Genomic DNA, 27,316 nt, shown 5'->3' with positions numbered 1-27,316 from the left:
CTGTAAGTATCTGGGCACTTAGTAAAGACAGTGATAGGAAAAATGCAAAGAAGAAACATGAAAAGAGATTGTTTGGAAAATTGGACAACAGAACTATAATCATTGAGCCCATTCAGGCTACAGAAATATTAATTACAAGTCAAGCTCTAATTGTTTGGAGTTTCCCTAAACTTCAAAACAACTGACATCACTTCATGTCAGGTGGGGCAATATGCAGAAAACTCATCTTCTCCTCCTCCTCCTCCTCCCCTTTCTCCCCCCCTTCCTCCTCCTCCTCCTTCTTTTTGGTTTCTTTTTTTTTAATTTAAATTCAATTAATTAACATATAATGTATTATTAGTTTCAGAGGTAGGGTTCAGTGATTCATCAGTTGCATAGAACACCCAGTGCTCATTCTATCAAGTACCCTGAAAAATCTTTGTTCTGAGTTTTTAGTTGTTTTGTTAAAGCCTCAAGCTCAGTTTCTACCCAGCCTAGGTGACAAAATTGTTAGGCCAAAGTCTCATCCAAACTGACAAATGAAAAGTTTCCCATCCCCACAATTCTCCACAAATTACAAAGGAAAAGAATAGGTAATATTACTGTGTGTATTGCATTTGGCTGGTAGTTTCTCTGTTGAGCTGGTAGGTGAATTATTTATCATCTTCTTCGATTGCAAACTAGATGCAGTGTAGTAATTCAGAGGTTATTCGTGTATCCTTTAAGATTGATACTGTGTGTTTGCACATTGCACATTGACATTCATTTTTGCAAAATTATTCTGGTGTAGCTAAGGTAGAAGGCTGAAAGTGTTGGTCTTATTTTTTCAGTGGTGAAATAGAGACAGAGAGTTAGGGAATGTTCTGCCTCAGGCTATCATTGTGAATCTCTGAGATGACTAGAGGCTGGAAAAGATATTCAAATCTGTCTTCATTTTGCAGGCCAAGATTTCTCTACAAAACTAATTTTCAATTTAGATACAAATATAACCTTTGATTTCCCTTCATAATGTGTATGAACACATAGAGCCTCCTTTGTCCTGATTTCAGAGTTTCTCACCTTCTGCCATTGGAGGCAAAGCGAAAGTCAGGAGAATTAGACTAATTTGAAAAATGACCAAATTATTATTGCCCTGGAGCAGGGCACAGTTGGAGTTTATCAGTGAATCATTTTATAGCCTTGATAATGTTTCTATCTCTTAAGTCTATCCTCTGATAATATGCTTATATCTTCCAAATGAACTTTCTAGAAGAATTATGGACAAAATTGTTCTTATTGAATGGTGACACCTTAATTCATTGAAGATAAAGCAAACTTTGTCAGTTTCTACTCCAAATCAGAAGATTAAAAAAAAAATCCAAAGAGATTCATGCATAACAGATGTCAATATTAAACAAAGGAACCACTATAAGATCTTTCCATCTTTTGAAATAAAATGAAATGTCCAACCACTATTTTATTACAGTTCCTTTCTATAAATAAAACTAAAGGAGAATCAATAAAATTATTTCACTTAAGAGGTAATCATGCATCTCCATAAATATTTAAGTATCAAATTGAAGTACAGATGTTTTGCTATTCAACAGATGCCTGTTCAACAGTGACATATGCAACAGTGACAGAGATATATGCAAACAAAAAAGGAATGTATTTCAGAGTTTTGAATGTGTCAAAAATGCCCTGGTATATTGCTCAGTAGTTTTAACCAGTGAACCATTATTTGCATAAGTATTGATTTGAGGCGAGATCATTGTTATCAGATCCTGATTCAAAGGAAATAGACACTGCAGTTATATAATACTATATACATTTTTAACAATATTTAAAGGACAGATTGTTTTGAGCATTGTACTTGGTGCAAAGGCCGGGCCATGGTAACTTGTATGCCTGGTATCCCTTTAGAAACAAACATTGGAGGCAGGAAGATACTAAATAAGATCTTAAGCAACTTTGGAACTAAATTTGGCCGTTTAAGAATTATTTTTGAAACATTCATTTGGTGAATAGATGTTCCGAATTTATAGTAAGTAGTGTTGATTAGGGAGATAGTTTCAGGGTTTTGTTTTGTTTTCTACTGGAAGGGCACAGGAAAATTTGAGTGAGTTTAAGTTCTGCTGTGATCATACTTAATTAGTTCAATGAGTGTACTAATGCTAGGAATAATAATGTAACAGCTACCATGTACTCTTCCAATGTTAAATTAGTCCATAATTTGTACTCATTTCTACAAATGTCTTCTCTCCTTGGCTAAGCTCAATCTTTGAAAAACTGCCTTGATCGGGCAATGCAATCATGATATCATGTAACAAATGAGAGTAATACTAACTTTATTCTTTGGGCTCTCTGAGTAATGGTGGGGATGTTATGCTCTATTGGTGGCATCATTTGACCTTGGTTGTAACTGGGTCCAGTGTAACTATGAGCCACTTTGTAATGGACTTAGATTGTATCTGGTGTTTCTACTTTGTTGCATTGAACAGGACTGTATAGTTGACAAGACTTACAGTGGTATGTCTATATATGTAATATTACAGATGATGTCATATGTAACACATGAGTCAATTAGTTGAGGAACAGTGATGGTAAGCATTCCACATCGCTTTTTATTTAAAGTGTTTCATAAGAAAAACTTTTGTATTCCATGAAGTGGTGATGGGGAGTATATGGAGTACAGTATTTTTTCCTAATGGGAACTTATGAGACATTCACTTTATATAAAAACAACATAAAATTCAATAAAAATACCACCTACTCTGCATTTCCATATACATGAATATTTTTGTCCAATATTCTCTTTTTGTCAAATCACACCACAGGAAAGTCTGAATATTCATTGAACTAAGTATGTGTTAATGTGGTTCCTGGTTTCTACTTTTCATGCTAACTCAAGTTTTTCAGAACAGATTACAATTTTAAAGTCCCTAGCTCAAAGCTTTCGTTTAAAACAATTTTATAAGCCCCAAACTTATTGACTACCAACTCTGGGCCAAACACCTTGCTTGAGACTTGAGGACAGAAATAAGTCATTTAGTCTATTGGCTGAGTTACACAAATTAATAAATGATTATCCAGAGCTTCATTACATGAAGGTCATGGTCTTTATATAAGTACATGAGTCGGTGGCAGGGATTCTTAAAAATCCTAGAATTATATGTGAATCATTGTGGGTCTATGGATATGAACATTTTGCTAGGAAAGGAGTTCCTCGGTTTCATCAGATTCTCCAGAAGTTCGTAATACAAACAGAATTAGGAATTACTAATTACTAATTCTCTTCTTCCTTGAGTGGAAATAAGTTGGTTTTAACAGTACATTTTTTAAGATTAAAAAAAATTTAGTTCAAAAATATTGTCACTAGCCTAATACCAATATCTGTTCAATGGCAGATTTAGAATAAGAATAATGAGTTACCATTTGATATAGTCCAAAATTGCTTTCTACCATATATTTATCTCATTAATATCATCTCAATTTTTGTTCAAACTACATTCTCTTTGTCTGTTAAATGGAAACATGGGTTTTTATATACCTCCCATGTTTAAAATGGGAAAACTCCAATCCAGCATTAGATGTCCAAACTCATTCAGTTTTTATTTTTGTTCAATTTTTGTAAGAAGCAACTGATAACCAGAATTTTTAAAATGTACTTTCCTGGGGGCGGGGGTTGGGGGAGACCCAATCTCAGAACACTGTTTATCCAAGTCATGGTATCTTTGATGTCTAATGGTCTTTGATCGTCATAAAGATAAACCACAAAAGAAAGATTTCATTGTATTTCCTCTATTCTCTGCCAACTGCAACAAGTGCATAAACAAACAGAACTTGAGCTTTTTCAACAGGATTGGGCAAGATGTTCTGGTTAGACCAGTAAACCAGGTAGTGTAGTTAAAGGGAGGAGCTCATTCTCAAGCATTCTAGTAGTCGTCAGGGGTTTGGCTTGTCTTTTTATTTGTTTGTTTATTTGCTTAGCCTTCAAGTTTGGTTTCTCTATCAGGAAAATGGTGTTTATCATGCATCAGTTTAAATGACAGTAACTTAGTGACCTCAGAAACTGTCACTTTTACCAACATACTTGTGTGTGTGTATTTATGCACATATATATGTGTAGATGATTAGGTTATTTGTAATCCTTAATGAGAGCTGTAGTAAAGATTTTACTTATTTGTAATTGGAAAATTGGAAGACATGATTTTTCCAAAAATGGTAATGTGCTTTTCCTATTTTGTCATAGGAAGTAAAGTTTACGTTACATCTCACATGTTTATCTAACATTTTACCACTCTGGGGGCTGAAAAGTAGAAAGAAATTAGGTCAGGGTTAGCTTTTATAAAAGGCATTTTTACTCTGACACACCACTGGGTGGAGTACATTGCTAGCCCAGTGTCTAATATTACTGTATTATAAGGGTGTTTCTGTGCCAGAAGAGAGAAACTCCTAATCAATTTTGAGGTTTTGTGTATTGTTTTAAAAATATGAACATGTTTAATGAAGGCCAAATGACTAGAATATAATACCAACATTGAATATGGTCTGGCATTACAACTTTCAAGATTCAATCCGTCTTCTCTAGACCCATGGGAGATAAGGTTTGACACCCTGCCTGGAAAACTCAGAGAGAATTATTCAGAAAAAGGCCATTTTATGTTCTGGTCAAAAGAGCAGCTGCAATTTGGGTTGAATTAGTGCTTTAGCTCTACATGGAAAAGCATAAAGCTTATTTTTGATAATGGAATCACACTATACCCAGATATTGAATTTGACTTTTCATTTGCTGTTGCTTTGATACAGCTTATATTGGAGCTGAGCCCTAATCTTATAATAAAATGAACTTCTGTCAGATGCACTGTGGGACTATTGTTGTCAATAGCTTTTACCTGAATTTGGCCTCCAGAACTTTATGAACGAGAAAAATTTCATAGTAGCTGTTAGTTTTATGTGATTTTTCAATTTTCCCCAATTTCTTTCTTGTCTCTTTAATTCCTTCTCCTTAAATACTGGGAAAATGAAATTTACTGATCAAGCCTAAAATCTCCCACCTTACAGATTTTTTGTAACTAACGTTACAACCCAGTAAAACTGTATTTTTAGAAAACCACGTAGACTCTATATCTATATATCTCAAGGAAGTATTTTTGTGCTGTTCGAGTGGATTCTCATTTTGATTATTCTTTTCTCTTTGTTTCTTGTACCCCTTGAATTTCATTTCCCTGCTCACGGCATATCCCTTCGTTTCTTCTAAGCTTTCAGCTCTCAAACCTTGCCCTATAGCTTTCATATTTCCAAACCACCCCTCCTACTCTGTTTTCCATTCTAAAATGAATTCTCTTTCATCTGCATATTTTTTTAAATAACTTCATATTTTCACCTCACTTAAATTTTCTTTCCAGTGCTATTAAAGATTCTTTATTTCTCCTTCCCTCTCTCGTCCTAGCCACATCCACCCCACCCCCGGTCAAGTATAGCATCTCATTTATGTCTCTATACTGAAGCTGTGGTTTACCCAGGGGAGGGACTTTCTCATACACACAGCTCAGCGCTATGATGATTTCAATGGTGCCAGCATATTTTAACCACATCATTATCATGTAGTCCCAAAGCTTTGCTCCCTGAAAACACCATCTTTAAAAGGATTTCGTTTCCATTAATCAATTTTAGAACTTGAGATTTAAGCACGTAAAGCATTGATTAGAATGTTCCCTCCTTGTTCCCACATTCATTTCATTCTCTTGACTATCTGAGAAAAAGGAATTGTGCAAGAGTCTTTTCTCCCTCCATGCTTACCTCTCCTTTCTCTATCCCACCGAGCCCCCCAAGTCTATTCTTCCATACAGTAGTTAAATCAGAGCATGCGGCAGGACGGCATTGTGTGAACTGGTGGCCACACAAGTACTTTGTATTCACTGGAGGTTTAGAAGTACAGCAGCTGCATATAAATATGCATAGTTGAGAGATTCATGATGGTGCCACCTCATTCTAGTGCTGGTTGGCTGCAGTGCAGGCACTACAAATCAATGAACATTTTCCCCATCCATCAGCTGCTCGCTTGCAAGCAGACAAAACACTTACAATGCCAGAAACCCACAGAGAGCTCCTTAGTGAACGAAACCTCACTGTCACAAGATTCAAAATAGCCACCCCCCTCCCACCCTGAACCTCCACAGCTCTCGACCTCAAATGTCTTTTTTTATCCAACATGGATCGCGAGCACTTAAAAAATAATACCAGGAGAGAAAGAGGGGGAAAAAAAGGAGCAATGATAAATCAGGGTTTTGAGGGTCCTCACATTATACTTGTCACAAAACAAAGGATTCTTTGAGCATTAACCCTTTTAGAGGATAAAAACCCATCATAAAGATGAATCTGCCTATGTTGACTATAATCCTTTATGGTTGTAGGGTTTGAGTGCTGAAGCATTTAAATATGCAAAGCATCGTGTCATGCAGTGGCAGACATTTGTAAGCTATCCATAGTTATTAGATGGCTTTAGATACTGAAGAGTTATGCTATGCTGGTATGAGAAAAATAAATCATAAATGTATTTAATAGTAGAAATCTTCTTTACTCCCATTGATTGGAAAATTTTGCAGGGATATTTATATTTATAAATTCAAACATTCAGTCTATGTAGAAATTTTAATAAAAGCTTACTTTCATTTAAAAACTTCCATATGAAATTATTAGTGAATCAAATGTATGTCCCTTGGTGAAAAGATCTTAACTCATTATGTCTATAGAGCAAGTCTATGTTTCATTTGGGATAGTTTAACATTAGCAACAAAAATAGTTCATTCTTATGTAGAATGAATGCTTAGCTGGTAAACAGTTGGTATGATTTCTGACAACTTGCTGATCAAGTTTCCAATAAGACTAACAATTAATTTGATTTCCCATTCATTGTTTCATTCATTCATTCTTTTAGTATTTGTCAAGTACCTGCAGTAGCACTATGGAACATAAAATGTGATAATGTCTATAGTCCCTGTTTTGGAAGATGTGAATCTTCTAGTGGGGGAGATAGGAAATACAGTTATGTAAGTGACCATGTGACTTTCATATTTTGAAAAAGTCTAGTCCAGGATGTGGTCTGTTGAAGATACATAGGAAATAGTTCATAAGTGTATGTGACATATCGATTTAAAATTTCTCTAGCAGTTTAATATGTTTTGTTACATATTGCAGGCAGGGCAAAAACAAAGAAAGTAGTTATAATTTGCATAACTATAGCTCTATAGTTATTCTCTATAGAGAAGCTAACATGCCTAACTTTTATTTGCTTGTGAGCAGCAAAACCAAAATTTGAACCCCTATCTGCTTAACTTCAGAGTCCGTCCATTCACTCCTCCTAAGCCATGTTGAATTACAAGACAGAATGTGATAATTGCTCTAGCGGATCAGAGGAAGGAAAGATCACTTCCAGCTGGGATGACCAAAGAAGACATCATTAAGAAGGAGTAGCATTTGAGCAAGCCTTTGAAGAATGGGCACAGGAACAAAGCAAAAACTACAGACAGGAGTTAGCATTGGTGAAACCTTATGACTCTGGCAAGCAAGTTGCCAGGCAGTTGAAGGACATCTCTTTCAGTGAAATGGATGCTGTAAATAACACCACTATTTAAAGAATTGCCAACCAGACTCCTCACTTATTAGAAATGGAATCCACAAATGGATTTGTATTTCAGGTTTCAAATGAAAGTCAGTTAAGCTGTTTTGGATCAGAGTTTCTTCATTTTTAAAGTAAGGGCTTGAGCCAAATAACCAATGGAGACTCTTCTAAGGAGTCTGTTTTACAGTGCTTTCATTTTCATTTTTTTCAGAATATTAAAAAAGAAATAAACAAACAAACAAAAAAAACCTAGGCGGCGCCTGGGTGGCTCAGTGGGTTAAACCTCTGCCTTCAGCTCAGGTCACGATCTCAGGGTCCTGGGATCAAGCCCCACATCCATCCATCGGGCTCTCTGCTCAGCGGGGAGTCTGCTTCCCTCTCTCTGCCTGCCTCTCTGCCTACTTGTGATCTCTGTATGTCAAATAAATAAAGTCTTTAAAAAAAAAAACCTAGAAGTAACTGATTCAGTGTATAGCAGTTATATAACCTGTGTGTAAGTAAGCATTCTCAGAACACAAAGCATATCTAGGTATTTACATATCTATATCTAGATGTCTATGTCTATATATAAACTACTTATTTGCATTTGAATGGCTAATCTGAGCTCAAACTCTCATTTTTTTTGCCATGTTTTTCCACATTTTGCTTCCCATTAGTGTTTGAATCAAACTAATTTTTATAATAATTTAATCAACATGTATTAAGCATGTGGTAAATACAAGTTTTAGGAATGATGCATTCTTATTGTAGCTGTTGCTGTATTTCAACTATTGAAGAAGATGTAAAGATAGAATATTAGATATCAACTCATCAATACAAAGGCTTTTTTTTGTGGTATTCAAATACTTTTGAGTAGATTCACATATTTTCCACCTTTCTAACCTACATATAACTCAGATAGAATTGAAAGCCAGATTTTGGCAATGTTCATTAAACATGTAGCAGTGATATATATATATATATATATGAAACGAATATGTAGTGTCTATGTACACACACATTCATGCTTGTAAACAAGTTGAGGGAACATGAGAACTTAAAAGAATGATACAGTACTTATTTTTTCCTGACTTCAAATCTTTTTTTTTTTCCTGTCAACATTTCCCCCCCTATTTTTTTTTTCCCAAACATGAAAAAAGAACAAAGAGAAAGAAGTATTTTGTTTGAATTTAGGGTGAGAAGAAAATCAAACATCGTTTTTCTCATAATTTTTGCAAAGGCTACTAAAGGGATATGAGTGGGGAGCTCTTCCTTGAATAGAATTGCCCTGGATGGAATTCCATCCTGCCATTGTTGCTGCCAAGTACATTCAGGGGTAACTGGATGTTATGAGTCCCAGGCTTTTTTATTTTGCATCTTACACTTTCTCGTATGGCCTAAAATCGTATGTTTTGGTTAACGCATATTTGGATTCTAGTCTATTTGGAATTGAGCTGAATTTATTAGGTTTGTTTTAATCATTTGAATGAAACTCAACCTCACTTATTGCAAACAATGTGATGCTTTGATCATTTTAATTCTGATTCTGAGCTTCAGTGGGGAGAGTTTAAGCTCATTTTGGTTAGATCGGTTTATGGTCAAATTAGCTAATCTTAACAAATATTTACTGAGCACCAGCCATATTCATTAATGCTGAGTGTTGTTAAGACAAAAGGAAGTATAACGAGGTTTCTAACCTTGGTGGTTTATATGTGTGTGGAGAAATAATATCAAATTTTCAAAAAGTTAATGAATGTAAGGTCTTACCTACGTAAATGCTGAATGAGTGATAAGGTGTACAAAGTCCTGTGGAAGTTCAGAGACCAGGAATTTACATAAGTCCTGGCTTTGTAACTGGGCAGGCAGTGTGAGCATCACTTGCTTTAATGGGAGAAGACTCTGAAGATGAATTTGCCCTCGGGTGCATTCTGAGCGGCTACAAGTTGAAAACCACTGCTCCAGGCGATGAAAGTAATTGAAACAATTTGTGCAGATAATCACTTAATAAAAAGAAGATAAAACAGGAGCAATGGATAGATTGCAATAAATTTAACTACCCAAAAAGGCCTCCCTTCAGAAGGTAACAGGTACTTATAGATCTGATCTTAAGTTAGGAGAACTTTAGGTTTGCAGAGGCACTTCTGGTGGGAAGCTTGAGTTACTTTTAAATTGGGTCATCGTTTTTTGTGAAACAAAATTGGTAAACTTACACCATGTAAAAATTAAAAACTAGCGTTATTTGATAATTGCAAAACCAGTCAGAGAATTGAATGCTTATATTTTAAGAAAGGGGAAAATGAATAAATACCAAGAAAGTACAGCATCTTCAGACTGGAACTTGGTTAGAATATTAAACGATTGGCCCTTGATTCTTCCCATTTTTCTTAGGTACTGTCTATGTAATCATCCATTTGAATAAGCAGCAAGTGTAATTAAACTTTAGGTGGGAACCAACACTCAGAGATGTGAACTGCTTCAAGTTAGTCCATTTACCCTCCCAGTGAACTTGGAAATGTGTTTCACATCATATAAATCTCAGATTTCTCAGCAATAACATGTAAAATAATAATTGTTACCAAACCTGCCTTTCAGAACTGTAAGGATACTGTAAGTATCCTTGAGTATGCTCTAAAATAAGTATACTCTAAAATTAGTGAAGCCCATACTTGAGACATTGTCATTGTTATTATATTACCTGCTTTATGTTATGATATTTTGCTGTACTATTCAAAAAAACAAGAGTATGTTTTCAGTTCTACCTTTCAATAAATTTTCTGTAGAAAAAAATGATTTTCTTACTTTAGTCTTTAGTTCTCCTATAAAATTGAAAAAAATCATGTCCGTTATATACATGTATCATTTTAATCTGTGTCTGGAAGAGATGTGAAGGCATATTAAAAATAATTTTAAAATCAGTCACTAGAAAAAATGGGATTGTGGAAAAGATAATGAGAAAATAACATAAATTAATTATTAAAATGTAATGTGTGAGCTTTTTAATGGTTTATTAAGCACTAGATTTCAAAACCATGTCATTTCTTAAAATTTAAGATTGTCAACGTGCTTGAAGAACAAATGTTTTAAAATTTAAAAACTACTTTTATATTTAAAACTTACTGTTGATTCTGTAATAAAGTGCCGCATGCCAGAAATATTATTAGCTAAAGAAACAGAAATTTGACTTACAAAAATTTAATTTTGATCAAATTGGAGTTCTATGGTCAGTGGTAATTAGCTGTATATTTAGTTTTCAAGTAAAATTTTGCACACCCAAAAAACTTAGATAACAGAAAACCATCTCATTCACATGTTGACTTGTTTCTTCTGAAACTACTTGGGTCCAGATAGTAATTTGAAATGCTATTCCAATCTTGATCTGAATTAAAAAAAAAAAAATAAGAACAAGTTGCTTTCCATGTGCCATTTCCTGACTCACTCACTTACTGGTTCTCATAGACATGGCCAAGAAACTTCCACCCACGCAGTCAGAGTAAAGCTTCGGGTTTATGCATCAGACCTCAAAAAGTTCAGATTCTAACTGTACCTTGTGATGCCTGCGGCATGTTTCTTAATATCTAAGTTTCAGGCCTCAGCTCTGTGAAAGTGGAGATTACATAATTTCCTTCCAAATTTCTTGTAAAAATGAAATGGGATATGTGTAGCACAAATCAGCTAGCTTGATTGCCTGCCCCCTGCGTAATGCTTAGTGATTATTAGTGTTGTTGCTTATTGATCCATTCATTAGGTGTTTATCTGTCAGGTACTGTGCTAGGAAGTGAGACCATGAAGATGGACCTTACACCTTCTTTGCCCTCAAGGGATGTTCAGTCCGGTGGATGAGAGAGGGATGAGACAGACCAAACAGTGGACAATTACAATCCAGGATAATAATTATATGGAAGGGTAAGCAGGAAGAGCTAATGGAGCACATAAAAACATCTAACAGGTTTGAGAGAAGGAAGCTGTTTACCAATTGATTTAATCTTCCCATCCCTTAAAATGTATTTATTTAGCATCTACTGTATACTAGGGGAATATTAAGAGGAGAAGAGAAACATGTATTATGTGTTCTTTGGGAGCAGGTATATCTTGTTGGAGGAGACAGTCTTCTAATAATTACTACAATAAATATAAAATCACCATGTAACAGTTGCTAGTAAGTTACCCAGTGCTTCACAACTGGGGGCAATTTTGCTCCTCCCAGGAGACCATTGGCAATGTCTGGAGACATTCTGAGTTGCCACAACTGGAGGAGTGTTGCGGGCGTCTTAGGAGTAGAGGTTAGAGGTACTGTTCAACAACCTATATTGCACAGGATAGGAGCTCATGACAAAGAATTATCTAGATAAAAATGTCCACAGAGCTGAAGTTGAGAAATCCTGAAAGAATTCTACCACTAGTTGTGGTAAATAAGTCCATGATGGTAGGGGTACCTCTCTTGTTTCACTGACATATCCCCAATGCCTAGAAGTGTGCCTGTCACATAATAGGTGCTCAGAAAAATACATGCAGGGTGAATGAATTGTTTGTGAGTGACTTGTTTGTGAGTGACTTGTTTGTGAGTGAGAGAATAGCATATTCAAAGGTCTGGGCTTAGAGGAAGTAAGTTATGTGAAAGAGCTGAAAGGAGGCTAGTAGTCTGGAATCAAAATGAGCAAGAGAATGGTTCCATTCAGAAAAACCAATGAGAATGGGCTTGTAGATATTTAAAGTCAATTTGCAAGTCTCAATCACTGTATCTGTAAGACCTAAATTTTTCCTTCAAAAATTTCATAGCTTCTTTTTATTCTGTTCTCATTGGGGAACACGTTATACATGTTTAAGTAAATCCAACCCTTTTCTTTTTCTGGTCCAAGAAATCTAAATTTTACTCAGACTATCATTTTTGTCTTTGCTGATTTTTGTTTTCCAAGTTCTCAGAATTGTGGTCTAGATCAGAAGCACTAGGGAAGAATCATTAAATGACTTAGATAAAATTTGTGTGTAAGAACAGATAATTCTGGGAGGACTTGGAATCCTTAGAGCAGTAGTTCTTGACGATGTGGGTGGAAAGCTGGAGCAGAAAAAGGATGCTATTTCAAAAAAGCAATGCAACTGTCTGTCCCTGCCATTTGCATCCAAGCAAAACGTGGAGCATTACTTTCTCAGGCGTTGTGGTCTGTCTTCCTAGATTAGGCGATGTCTCCTCTTTACCAGTTCTCTCGGTTCTCCCTTTATCCTTTCTCAGTGATGCCCGCATTCTGTTTTCCATTCTCCCTCGCCAGCGGGCGAAGAATTACACAGTTTGTGAATTAAACATGGTAAAAATAGTACCACTAGTTACTACATTTGTGAAAATCTTAAAACCAGTTATAGATCAGTGAAGACACCAATGTATTAGAAATTCTCTCTCCCTCTTTCTCTTCCCCTGCTTCCTTCCCTGCCCTCCTTCCCTCCTTCCCTTTAATAATATATTGTAAACAGTTTACTCTGTCTGTGACTATGGAAACTGCAGCTTTCCTGTATCAGGAAGGGGAATGTGCTCCACCGTGCACACGCACACAGATGAACACATGCATGTGCACGCGCGCGCGCACACACACACACACACACACGCATAGATATTTTGCCTGTCATTGCTCTTAAGAACACAGTAGTAGGTGACCACATTTGTACACTCAGATAAGGGTCCAAACGAGTTGGATCTCCCCTTTACCCCTTGTTTAATTGGAAAACCTGGAGGATCACAAACTGAAATTTTAGAAAAATAGCTGAAACCTAACAGAGATACTCCTAGGATCTCTTTCTGTTTCCTAATAGAGAAATGGAAAACCCCTATCAATCTTTTGCCCACCTTGTAGCTTTTCTGGTACAGGTGAAAAGTTTTATCCTTCTGGTTGATGAAGGACCTTTCCGAATAATTCTATGTTCATCATGACATTTGATTGAAGCAGGCTAAATTGTAAATAGAGGCCATTATCTGGCCTCCCTCCCATGTAGGACAGTGATTCTTTTCTACATATGAACATCAGTCAGCATCATCTCGGGGGCCTTTTCAGAATGCGCATGCTTTGGACCCATTCCTGGATGTTCTTGCTTCAGTAGGTCTAGAGTGGGCCCTTGACATGCATGTTTTGAAGACTCTTGGGTAAGCCCAGACTGCTTTCTAGATTAGAAATCGCTGATCTAGGATTTTCTTCTCATGGTCATACTGTGACGGTCCCTAAGATTTGGAGAGTTCACTGTGGGACACCATGTAAAGGGACTCCATTACTTAGAACAGTCACCTGCAACCCTATGAGCTTTGAATGTAGACTAACCTAACTTGCCCTGCCTTTCTTCCCACATTTTTACCTACGATTTACACCTTATACAAAATCAAAGCCCTCAGGGTTTTTTTGCCCATGTTTAAATAGCATTTCAGGGATGCCTGTTTGGCTCAGTTGGTTAAGTGTCGTACTCTTGATTTTGACTCAGGTCATGATGTCATGGTCCTGAGATGAAGCCTGGCATCAGGCTCCCCACCCAGCAGAGTCTGCTTCTCTCCCTCTCCCTCTGCCCCTTCTGTCTTTTTCTCTCTCTCAAATAAATACATAAATTTTATTTATTTCTTATAAATAATATTTATACTAGTATATAATAATATATACAATATATATTATTTATAACATATTTTATATATATTATATAACATATTATATATAATATATAATATTTATAATATTTATAATAAATAAGATTTCTTATAGTGTAAAATATCTCCAACTATTAATTTATTTTAAAAGATGCTTAAGTGTTATAAAATAATATATCCTGTATGCTTCTTTAAGAAATAATAATAATTTAGATAAATATGTACAAAAGGCAATGATAATGAAGTGAATAACAATAGGTATAAATAAGTAAGTAATAAATAAATGCATAATAATTATAGTTAGTCTTGATAGAGCAACTTTATATAAATCTAGGTCTAACCCATTAAACTCTAAGCACCTTGAAACTTATACGTATTTTAAGTAGAATGTGATTCATCTTTCTGTATATTTAGAATAGTATAGAATGGTCTATTTTCAAATCAGTATTTTATTTGTACTTTATATGTACAAGGAATAAATCGTAGCCTTGCTTTTATTTATTCAACAAACATAAAAACTTTATCAGGTGATTTTTAAATATCATTTATGCCCTTATAAAGCTATTAAAACTACTCTATTATCCCATGATCACCTAATAGCTCTTAATTGCCAAATGCAAGGGTCATATATAGTCTTTACTTCATTAGGTTTCTCTGACGCATTTGACTTGGTCAACCACCCTGTTTGAGATTCTGCTGATTTCTGTGACTCTCATTCTTTTCTTTCCTAATCTCACCATTTCTCCTCTCTGTCTCCTTCAGAGGCTCCTTTCTCATTCAAACACTATTAGTTATCATTCTTGGTTTTTTTTTAAAGATTTTATTTATTTGAGAGATAGAGAGCCACAAGCAGGGGAGAGGCAGGCAAAGGGAGAGGCAGTAGCCTGCTCCCCACTGAGCAGAGAGCTGGACATGGGGCTCGATCCCAGACCCTGGGATCATGACCTGAGCCAAAAGCAGACACTTAACCAACTGAGCCACCCAGGTGCCCCATATCATTCTTGGATTCTTCTCCCTAAAATCTGAACACTGTTTCTACGTGAGCAAATTGATTCCCATAATTTCAACTCTTACTAGTATGCTGGTAGTTCCCCCAATTTTTATCTCCAATAGAACAACTCTTACCTGAGCCACATATTCAGTACTCTCTGGGTGGCTCTACCTGTATCTCAAATCTCAAAGTCACATTTCAGCATTTTTCTCTTCAAAATTATTTTTACCCTTTTACCTTCTATCCTAGGTGGTGGCATCAGAATGAACCAGTTTTCCAAGCTGAAATTGGAGTTTTCCTGCTTCAACATCTTCACCCACATTTGACTCCTTCCAATATGGCTTCCTAGATAGTTCTTGAAACTTTCCTCCTCCTTGTGTATTCCTACTGTCCTGGTTTAGAACTCTCATCATCTCTCTTCTGAAGTCTCATCTACCCAGAGTTCTGTGTAGAAAAACCACAAAACCCCCTTAATTGTCTCTCCATTCTAAGTCTTTCCTGAGTAGCCTACAATTAAAGAGAAATCTTAATATATTACCCCACACATACATTGAAAGACATCAACCGTGTATCACCAACTGCGCAGCATCTGTGTCATGACTTCCCATTCTTAAACCCATGGAAAATTTAGTGACCAACTAAGATATTCTATTCTAATAAGTCCTAATATTTCCTCTCGATCCTTCTCAAAACAGAAACTAAGCTACCCAGTCACATCATGTAAGATTTGGCAATAAGAGTAAATTCATTTGTCATAGTGATTATGATAAGCTCCTTAGTACTACATAAGGTCATCCATGATGTGGCCTTTGTCACATTCTCCAGTTCATCTCTAGCCACTCCCTGCCTCATATCCTATGTAATACTTCAGTGATAGAAGTTTCATTCTTACAGCATGCTGTTTCTTCTCTCTGGGATTTTGTATATGCTGATCTCTTTGCCTGGATACTTTCTTTTCATACTTCCAAATTTTTGCCAATTCCACTTGCAGGAATTCTTACCTGTCCTTATAAAATCGGCTTGATCTCACCCTCTTTCTGACTCCAGTGAAAAATGATGTCCCTAATCCATGTTCCCACAATACCCTGTGCATATCTCTCTCGATTTCTACCACTGCTGTGACTACACACATTTACCATTTTAACAGTTATGGGTTTCTCTAACACAATAGACCATAGGCACCTTGAAACAGGAACACATGTTTACTATTTATGGCAATTTGGGGGACAACTTAAATAACTTGCATATAAGCAAGCACTATGTAAGATGAATTAATTAATTTGAGTATTGCTGCATATGGGGGAAACTAGGTATATGTAGGAGAGGTTTTCATCTTTCTTTAAAGCAAAAGGTCACAAATTCCTACCACAAACTCTGCAGCCAAATACAGTTCACCCCAGTTCATGTAATTAATCTATGTTGCCAACTTGCTGTAGGAATTTGAGTTTCAGACATCTGTGTAAATAATAGAAACACTAAATACCTTTTCTGAAAAAAACATGTAGTTTTTAAATAATGACTAAGTTGATGACTTCAGAGAAAGCAAACTTGTTTTTTGTTAATTGCTCCTAAATATGAAATTTGAGGGTGGGGGGAAGATGTCAGGAATTATTAATATCCATCATACCTCAAAGTCGTATATATAAATAATATAAATATATATAAATAAAATAAATATATATTTGTATATACAATAAATTTATAAATAAAATAAATCTGTATTTACATGAAAATAAATATATATATAAATAAATATATATGTATTTATATTTACTTGTCATTGCCCATGTTGAAAAGAATACATATTGAATTGATTGCTTGTGCACCATAAGTATGACTTCCCCAGAGACATGCTTTGCTTTTATATGGTTGCAGGATATCTAATAAAAGTGTTTCAAGATATTTTCATACTATAATTCATGCTACTTCTCTGTTCTTCTTAGCCATAAACTGAAGAAATAACTTTGCAGATGTGAAAGTAGATATAAGAGTTCTTGGAGCCTCGAGAAATTTGCCATTAAAAGCCATATGTACATATATACATATATATATTCTTTTTATATATATAACATATATAATTCTTTTTATATAAATACATGTAATACTTTTTTATTTATATAAATACATATTTAGAGCACTCAATCAAAAAAGAATTTTTTAAAGTTTTCTTGAACTTTTACTTTGGTTTCTATAAAACTAACAGAAAGGATTATATGCTAATATAGATATTTCTATATTGTCTTGAGTCTTAATTCTTAAGGAGTGTGTGTATGTGTGTGTGTGTGCTTATATACATTGTTTACAAAGGATGTGAGGGGGAAAAAAAAGACCAGAGGAAAAAGGGCTCAGTTTCAAAATACAAATGCTGTGTAATTTGATCCAATACTACATGAGTTTTTGAGCAGGAACTTAGGTGAACAAGATCTCATATTTTACATGGAATGTTTTTGAGAATCATGAAACAACAATTTGAAATATTTCTACTTGAGTCACTGAAACATCAGTAAATACCACAAAGTAGCTCTCTCTTTGGTGCCTAAATATAATTTGGTGACTTCTAGATTTGGAATGTGTTGAAATAAAGTTGTCTATCTTAAAATATGAAACAGTATGTGCACTGACCAATTCATAGAGACAAATGGCAGGCTCTCCAGAAGCATAATAAAATATTGTGGGGGAGAAAATGTCTGTATCACAAAGAAAAATGGTACCCTGTTATCCTTGTTTCATGTTAGGCCAACAATTTCATTTGTAGGAAAATGCAGAAGGAAAATCTGGCCAAGGAAATGACTGACTTCTGGCCTTAGTAGGTAAGGAACCACATCTTCTGAATCATGTTGCAGCTCAATTCATGTATTCCCTAGTGCCTCCTGTGTACTTACACCGTGCCAGGACTGATAAACACAGAATTGACCCCACCTTCACAGAGCTTACAGTCTAGTGGCAAAGAGAGTTCGATTATTCAATATGTACCCAAACAAAAGGAAAATGTTAATTATCACAATTGCTGAAAAGAAGGAGTGTGAAGGAATAAGTAAGCTAGTAGAGGAAAGCTTTTCTGAAGAAGGAGCACAACCGTTAAAATTTGGAAGATGGATAGACGTTAACCAGGCAAAAAAGAAAGGGAAGGGACCTGCGCAGTATTTTTGTTATGGAGACACGTGCTCTTAGGAAGGGTAAAACCACCAATAGCAAACACACATGCCAGCCTAAGACAGTTATGGGTATATGGGGGAGAAGGGAAAGGGAATGTGTTGGGTTGAACTGGGCAATAGTAAGGTATTTATTTAGCGTGAGGGTCACATTCTAGAAAGGGAGACATATAATAAACATTTGAGCAAAAAATATATTACATCTTAGGTGGTCATTACTGCTCTGAAAAATAAAGCAAAACAAGATGTAAATGTTAGGAAGGGATGTCATTTCAGGTTTGGTAGCAAGAGATGTCCTGTTCTGGGAAGACACTTGAATAAAATGAGGTAGTGGGCTATGTTCTGTTTTATTTTTTTAAGAAATAGGGGAAAAAGATAACAGAAGCAAGCATAGCAAAATGGTAATGTCTGTTTAATCTGGGTTGGATATTTACAGCCTGCTTTATTTTTTTTTTTAAAGATTTTATTTATTTACTTGATAGAGAGACTTCAAGAGAGGGATCCCAAACAGGGGGAGTGGGAGAGGGAGAAGCAGTCTTCTAGCCAGAGGCAGGGCCAGATCCCAGGACCTCAGGATCGTGACCTGATCCGAAGGCAGACGCTTAACAACTGAGCCACCCAGGCTCCCCTACAGCCTGTTTTATAAGTTTTGATCCTTCTATACATTTGTATTTTGAAGCATTTTAAAAATAATTATATGAAGCATATGTCTTTAGTCAGTGGGAAAAAGGCTGGTGTCTACAAAGTCTTAGAAAAATCTAGGTTAGCACCAACAGTAAGGTAGGAGTTTCATGTGAGACAAGCCTGGGGAAGTGGGAAGGTGCTAAACCAGCAGGTGCTTGTAGACTCTGTGAAGGATTTTAGTCTTTATTCTAACAGTAATGGGAAGGCGTTGAAGGATTTTAAGCATGAGTAGGAGTATAGGATTGAGTCTGCATTTTGAAGAATTTAAGAATTTATATTTAAGAAATTTTAAACTAGCATCTGCCATTTGCCAGACTCTATGCTAGGTACTGGGAGACATGGGAGTGACAGGTCTTTATGCATGGAGAGCTTGAAATCAAGAGGTGGGAGAAATTTTTGCAGTCATCTACAAATGAAAGCTCTCTGGCTAGAGATTTTGAGATCTCTCTGTCATCGTTTGTGCTGCACCTCTAGCAACCTTCACGTATCTTTGGTGAAGATTGGGCAATCACTTTGATTTTAATGGCTTTGAAAATTTTGGTAACTCACCAGTTCATTGACTGGGGAGATAAATGGGTTTTTGTGTAAGTGAGTAGCTTCTTATATGTCATTGTCCAGTTTCCTATTGTTTCCACTCAATATTTATTATTTTTCTCCAACTTTGAGGCTTCTAATACTTCAAGGTCAAGAAGTCCTAGGCAAAGGGCAGAAGAACAAGGTGAGGATGAGGACATGTTCATTAATGAAACAAAGCAAAGCAAAATAAAAATACCTCTTTGGAGTGTCATTTGAGAATTGGAAGTTTATACATTTGCCAAAAAGGGGATTTAAAAATCAAATATCAGGGGTAAGTAAACATAAGATTTTGGAGGTACTGTGTATCTTCTGTCCAGGAAACATATTCTAAGTGATTTGCTACTGTGGAGGACTGGGAAAGTGGTAAAGATAAACTCTTGATGAGAGTGTATGAGTATATAAAGGGATGCCAAGCAATTGAAAAGACAGACTGGTTTAGAATCTTCTTTTGAACATTTTTTTCTGACTTGGAAGTTTTTCATTGATTTGATATTATTCCCCTGGTGTTTTATCATCTTCCACAAAACTTAATTGATCTACCTCTTACACTAATGAGGTTCATTGTTTGTCAGATAGAGAGTGTGGGTTTAGTCAAATGTAGTTATTGACCCATTCTCTTTAGTTTTAGAAAATGGAGATACCAGCCTCCCTCGGTGTCTAATGTGATTTATTGACCTAGATGTAAATTTCAGAGGAACTTAGATTTAATTTAAGTAACTCAAGTTGATACCACATACAATAAACCACCTTATATTCATCATAAAACAAGAGCAATTATCCTCCTGGCTCATGGTAGGCTCTTTAATCTTAATCTTTGGAGCATCTGAAGCTCTGTCATCATACTATGAAAACAAATTATTGTGCCTAGACTGTAACACCTATAGATGAATTCTGAGAGAGAAAAAATGTATAGCTAATATTGATGTTGGCTTTTAAAATAATCATGGATAACATAAACAATGAACTGAATCATATATATTTTTATGTAAGTTCAAAACATTGGTGGAATTTGTCAAGTCTGATTGAGTATAAACTCATATGTCCCCAAAGTACAATTGATTAAATTAATATGTTTGGGGCCAGGGAACAAAATGATGAATAGAACAAGTTTATGAAAGATAAATTATAAGGATGCTAATATCAAAAGTGGGGGAATTTGATTTCTAATGCTTTTATTTGTTACCACATGGGTTCATCCCCAAAGGAAAAAGAGAATTGCATTTCTGATTTGGAGAGCTTTTGTCTTACTTCTCTAGTTCAAATTTAAAGTAGTGCCATACAGTAGAAAAACAAATGATTCATAGTATGCTCACTTAAGATTTAGTGGCACCTTCCTCACTAACAATTAGACGAAATTACATAATGATCATATAGCCATCTTTTCCTTCACTTTATTGAACAATACCTACTTAAGAACTTTTATAAGAGCGACAATAAGTAATATTTTAAAGATTATCTATTTATTTATTTGACAGACAGAGATCACAAGCAGGCAGAGAGGCAGGCAGAGAGAGAGGAGGAAGCAGGCTCCCCGCTGGGCAGAGAGCCCATGCGGGGCTCGATCCCAGGACCCTGAGATCATGACCTGAGCCGGAGGGAGAGGCTTTAACCCACTGAGCCACCCAGGTGCCCCAACAGTGACAATAACTAATTAAGGAACATGCTTTGAAGACTTTTAAGATATGGTAGAAGCAGAAAGTATTGCAGTTATTACATAAGATATTACAAACGGAGAGCATTGACATGAGGGCAGAAGGAACCTTGTATTTTGGCCTTCAGAGGGTCATTCAGGTGGCACTGCAGGAACTGGGTTTCAGAGCGACAGAGACCCAGGTCAAAACCCTGTCTGTGTCCCTATGGGCTTTCTGACATTAGGAAGTTCAGTATCTGTTTCTTATCTATAAAAGGGAAATACTATTTTTTTTTTCATTCCTATACGGAAGTGGCCTAGGATGGTGTCTTATAGGAAATGCATCAAGTTCCATTCTGGTGCATTCTCTTAAACCACTGTGTTTTCTTTGCAGATATTTACCTATATTTTTGCAGTCAATTGTGCGTTACAAAAATTTGCAAAGTGTAGGTTGTTATTCCCGTTTTTCAGAAAGATCACACGTGACATGAATGAGAATCTCAGGCTCAAACATCCATAATGGCAGAACCAAGGTGATTGATGATAGCCTCCAAGAATCGGTGTGATCTTTTGTGTTCTTTTCCTTCCTGTGTTTCTTAATCTTCCCACCTCATCTAAAATCTTAACACCAACTCCTCATTTCCCCCCTTCCCTGCTTTATTTCTCTTCATAGCACTTACCACCATTTGTCATGGTATGTATTTATTTATAAATTAATTACTTTTTGTGGTAAACAGACTGTAAGAACAAGAGTTTTAGAAGTAAACTTCCCTTAATGAAAAGTATCAGTTCTTTTGTATTTTCCACAAAAAATGTTGAGATATTTTTAGGAATAAAGTACTGCAAATTTCATTTATTCCAAGAGAAAGTACATTTAAAGAGGGTATGGGCATGTGTGTTTTTAATAAATGACATGAAACTTACTTTGTCATGTATATTATAAACATAGCTAAAAATTTCACTTCCTAGATCTGTGAGATTTGAAAGTACAGCACATTTTACTTGCATGGAGATTTTTATTCCAGAAAGGTATCAAACATGACAATCTGACAATCTGTCATTGGGATGCCGTCACTGCTTTTCTCAGATCAACTGACAAGACCTCATCTGGGCCTCTGCAAGTTGCTTAAGAACACTTCTAGAACAATCTAATGGGCATGTTCCAACTGTCACTTGGAAAAAAAAAAAAAAGATCACTAGAGATCAATCTCTATAGCGGGTCTTCTGGCAGAAAACCAGTCATATCATTCTCTCCAATTGAGCCTTTGTGGGGAAAAAGGCCTTATCAAATTCCTTGGACATGAAGTTACCATTGGAACTATTCTCAAATCATGCTATGTAGCACCATGCAAGGAAGTTTGGCTTTAAAAGGTCAGGAGTGGCTTATAATGATTTAAATCATCTTATGATTGTTCGGAAGTGAAGAGGGTTATAATACTATAACAGATTTGGGTCTTAAATGCCCCTTTGTGAGAATAATCTATATGCTGTTAACTAAACCACAACTTCCTGGTGTAATTATTAAACTGACCAAAACTGAGAGACTAACACAACCCTCACCCTACCCCGAACTTAGATTCAAAGTGTAGAACCAGATCATTCAGATTGTGGGTATAGAAGAGAAAATGGAGTGTGTAAAAGGCAAATAATACATTGATTTCCCATGAACAAATACATATGCTTGGCTAATAATTAATGTAAAAAAATTAATATAAAGAATTCAGCTTTATATTCTGATTTGGATTTATTTTTCTCCATTGACTAAATAGAAGAATATAGGTTTTCAAGTAAAAATATACTAGTAGAATATACATTAAATATAGTTAATGTGAGTCCTGTAGAATAACAGTAAAGGAACCTCAGAGCTAAAATGTGACATTTTTAATGCTCACTCTTCCTTGAATGGCTGTACTAAGCTTAATGAAATCATAATAAAACATGCTATGATAATAAAACAGACTTCACTCACAAATACTATATTATAGTACATACTTTAATTCATTTATAGGTCCACAAAATAAGAGGACTTTTCTAGACCATCAAAAAGCTTTTAACTAGGGAACCTGGGTGGCCAATTGGTTAAGCTCCCAACACTTGGTTTCGGCTCTGGTCGTGATCTCAGGGTTCTGGGCTCCATGCCCAGCAGGGAGTCTGCGTGAGATTCTCTCTCTCCCTCTGCTCCCACCCACCCACTAACACATGCATACCCTTTCTCTCTCTCTCTCAAAGCTTTTAACTATATTTTTAAATTTTATTTAATAAATGTTAAATATAATGTGCTAATGTTCATTATAAAGATCACTCTTATTTTATGTTAGAGGTGTATAGTGTAGACATTATAAAGTTGGTATCTCCTATATACTTCTGTAGAAATGTCAAGGTCTAATTTTGCTCTACTTCTTCAAATGCATTGAGTAACTTGGTCTCTTTGCAGAATATACCCTTGCTGTGACCCCCTATTTTGATGGAAGAACGAAAGCCTTTAACAATGAAAGTTTAACTACATTTATACAATATTTTAAATTCTCTTGGTTGATTAAACTACATTTTTCTAAAACAGGAGATCTTTTTAGTGTTTTTGTTAGCATCTTAATAAGAAATAGTCTCTTCAGTGGAAGAGAAGGAGAATAGAGAGCAAGAAGAGTTTCTAATTAATTTTATATTAAAAATAGTAGCTTGGCATTTACTTCTTTGTCCTTCTCCAAATGTCTACAAAATCTTGCCTTCTACATTATGGTAATTTGCCTTAAATTGGCAGTCATTTGTACCGTGTATGTCACTTTGAAACTTGTAGACATGTTTATTTACCATAATTACCTGATTTTAGAGATATTAAAAAGCCAAAACTCTAGTCCCTAGTCAAGCATATCTGAGAACATAAAATACATAATGGGTAGAAGTGTATATTTCAGTATTTAACCATATTTGCTTATATACAACATAATTGTGCCCACCCACTATGGGGTGTGTTTGTGTGTGTGTGTGTGTGTGTGTGTGTGTGTGTGTGTGTGTGTTTATAGATCTATAAAATAAGAATGCTGAACTATAGTCATATGGCTTCTTGTAGAAAAATGTAGAACCACTTTATAATTGACTGATGACTGAAATTTCAAAGAACTTATTTCTCGGTAATTCATTCTGTGATTTTATTTGTCTTAAATATGGTTGGATTTAGTTGCTCAAACTTTGGCACATAAAAAAAATTGTCTCAGCATTCCTTCTTCATGATTAAAGCCATATCGAAAACTTGGCATAATAAAATCCAGTAAATACATCTTATTACTAAACAATGCTTTGTCTTCTTAGAGTAACTAGCTACTTTAGCTGATCTACTGCAAACTCTCAAGTAATTTCAATCTCTCATTTTGGAAACATGTCCTAGCAAAAATTTTTTCTTATAGCTGGTGTACCTTCCAAAGTTATGACACTTATCCTTTGACATTTTGCAAAGGGAACATGAATTAATCACTGAGTATGTCCAGCAAGGGGAGAGGTATCCTACCAATACTGTGAGCTTCCATTGTGGCACGCGCAAGCTGTTTCTGCAATTACAGTACAAGAAAACATCCCCACTACAAATTCATTCCTGCTTGCTCAGTCCCCAGTCTCTTAAAATTCTAGGTCCTAAGAAGAGAAGTAGATTCTATGCACGTGTAATGTTGATTCTGTTATTGCACTTTCTGAAAATACAGAGGTTTCTGTTAACACCAAAACAATCTGGGACACAGGTTATTGTCTTTTGAAAACATTTAAAAGCCCTTGTTGTTGTTACCAAAATTGCATTTTATTAATTAAGAATCACATGTGATTGTATATTTAAAAAAAAAAATGTCTAGCCAGAAAGCAAAAGAGAATGATTTCATTACTACTTATATTAGTACAGATCAGTACTCTACAAAAAAGTCTTTCAGAAGACAATATACAAAAGATATATATATATATATATATGCCACATTTTCTTTATCCATTCATCTGTCAATGGACATGTGGGTTCTTTCCATAGTTTGACTATTGTGGACATTGCTGCTTTAAACATTTGGGTGCACGTGCCCCTTCAGATCACTACATTTGTATCTTTGGGGTAAATACCCAGTAGTGCAATTGCTAGGTCATAGTGTAGCTCTATTTTCAACTTTTTGGGGAACCTCCATACTGTTTTCTAGAGTGGCTGCACCAGCTTGCATTTCCACCAAGAGTGTGGGAGGGCTCCTTTTTCTCCAGATCTTCACCAACATCTGTTGTTTCCTGAGTTGTTAATTTTAGCCATTCTGACTGGTGTGAGGTGGTATCGCATTATGGTTTTGATTTGATTTGACTGATGCCAACTGATGTAAAGCATTTTTATGTGTTTGTTGGTCATTTGGATATTTTCTTTGGTGAAATGTCTGTTCATGTCTTCTGCCCATTTCTTGATTGGATTATTTGTTCTTTGGGTGTTGAGTTTGGTAAGTTCTTTATAGATTTTGGAATCTTGCCCTTTATCTGATATGTCATTTGCAAATATCTTCTTCCATTCTGTCAGTTGTATTTTGATTTTTAAATTGCCCTCTAGTTCTAAGACCAATTCTGTTTTAATGACGTGCACCAGAATTTCCTTACAGCAATTTCCTATGCCAGGTAATATCTCTCCAAAATCTCTAAAATGTAGGACTTGATTTTACTCCAGGCTGAAGTGTTGTGATCATATCCACAAAATGGAATATATATATATATATATATATATGCATATGTGTGTGTGTGTGTGTGTGTGTGTGTGTGTGTGTATTCATATGGGGGGGAGAGAAGGGGAGCACAAGCAGGGGGAGAGGGAGAAGGAGAGAAAGAATCTCAAGCGAAGACCCCTTGCTAGGTACAGAGCCCTTTGAGCAGGGGGGTGGGAGGGGGTGGGGGGGTGAGGAATGCTCCAACCCATGACCCTGAGGTTATGACCTGCACCAAAATCAAGAGTTGGATGCTCAACTGATTGAGCCAACCAGGTACCCCAGTACCTATACTTTTAATGACATAAAAAAGATATTATTAAATCCAGAAGTCTTTGTAATTTTTTTTTTGTTGTTATATAGTTGTTGTCTTTAGCAACATGGTGTAATTTTAGTTTTTCCTTGTCACCTTTACCAACTGTCAGTAGTAAAATTACTGAAGAGGCTAATAGTTGTGAAGAAGTCCCACTTACAACCCTACTCTACAGACAGCAAAAATGCTCAGTCCACACATAATGTTTTTATTCTAATGTTTGTGTGTCCTGTGTCACCTTCAGCACTGCTAGACTCATGTATATTGTGGAACAAACAGCCAATGCCTTGCCACAGTAAATAGACTGCCCCCCAGCAAAGAGACTACTGACACTCAGTGTTGGTAATAATGTCGGAACTTTCTATCTCATCAATTTCCCATTTCTTTTTTAGGGTATCCTTGAAGATTAATAAGAGACCGATTCAGGCACCTATAAAGGTAGGAAAAAGAAGCTTTCTGGTTATAAAATATGTTGTGTTTGTTTTAGCTTTGTTGCAATAATGTATTCATCAATTCAGACATAGCTAGAATTGAGGTTGCTTATTCTAAATAACTGAAAAGTTTATTACATTGCTTACTTACCAAATTGATATCATCCAACACATAATATTTAATCATCAGTTTGAATTTTTCTTCCATACTATTATATACTGCTACAGTTTGTTGTATGTTATCATATTTTATGTTTACAATAAATGGAATTAACCCTTTCTTTTACATTTTTATAATACCCTCTCCATAATTTTAGAGTGGTTAGACATACCATATGCGATTTCCATATATCAAGAAGGCAGTTTTTAATGTGTATATTTATGTGTATTAATACATGTAAAATATTGTTAGCAATTGAAATTGTCTTATCTACCCTAATTTCACATTTTTTTGGTATTTTAAAACTGTAATTTTTAAAGAAACAACCAAAGTAAGCATAAGTATAATTAGCCATCAGTGATTTAGTAATATAAATATTAATTTGGAAGAATTTACTTCATTACTCGCTTTACTTAATAAGAGTGCCAGAAAATGTGGCCCCTTTCTTGGCTAGGACCTATGTGAAGATAAATTTAGAATTTCTCCACTAGTAAATACTTCTCTG

At 35.5% G+C, this 27,316-nt stretch overlaps 1 long non-coding RNA gene across 1 annotated transcript in view; it reads left to right on the top strand.

The window, feature by feature from the left end:
• LOC308356518 overlaps positions 1–27,316 on the top strand; it is a 109,139-nt gene that overhangs the window by 29,699 nt on the left and 52,124 nt on the right. Inside the window, exon 2 of the long non-coding RNA XR_013968110.1 lies at positions 26,613–26,658. This is a non-coding gene — a long non-coding RNA (uncharacterized lncRNA). The remainder of the gene's footprint in view (positions 1–26,612; positions 26,659–27,316) is intronic.

Source organism: Martes martes (assembly GCF_963455335.1).
Source record: "Martes martes genome assembly, chromosome: 1".
Classification (NCBI taxonomy): domain Eukaryota; kingdom Metazoa; phylum Chordata; class Mammalia; order Carnivora; family Mustelidae; genus Martes; species Martes martes.
This window is presented reverse-complemented; position numbering and strand designations above follow the sequence as displayed.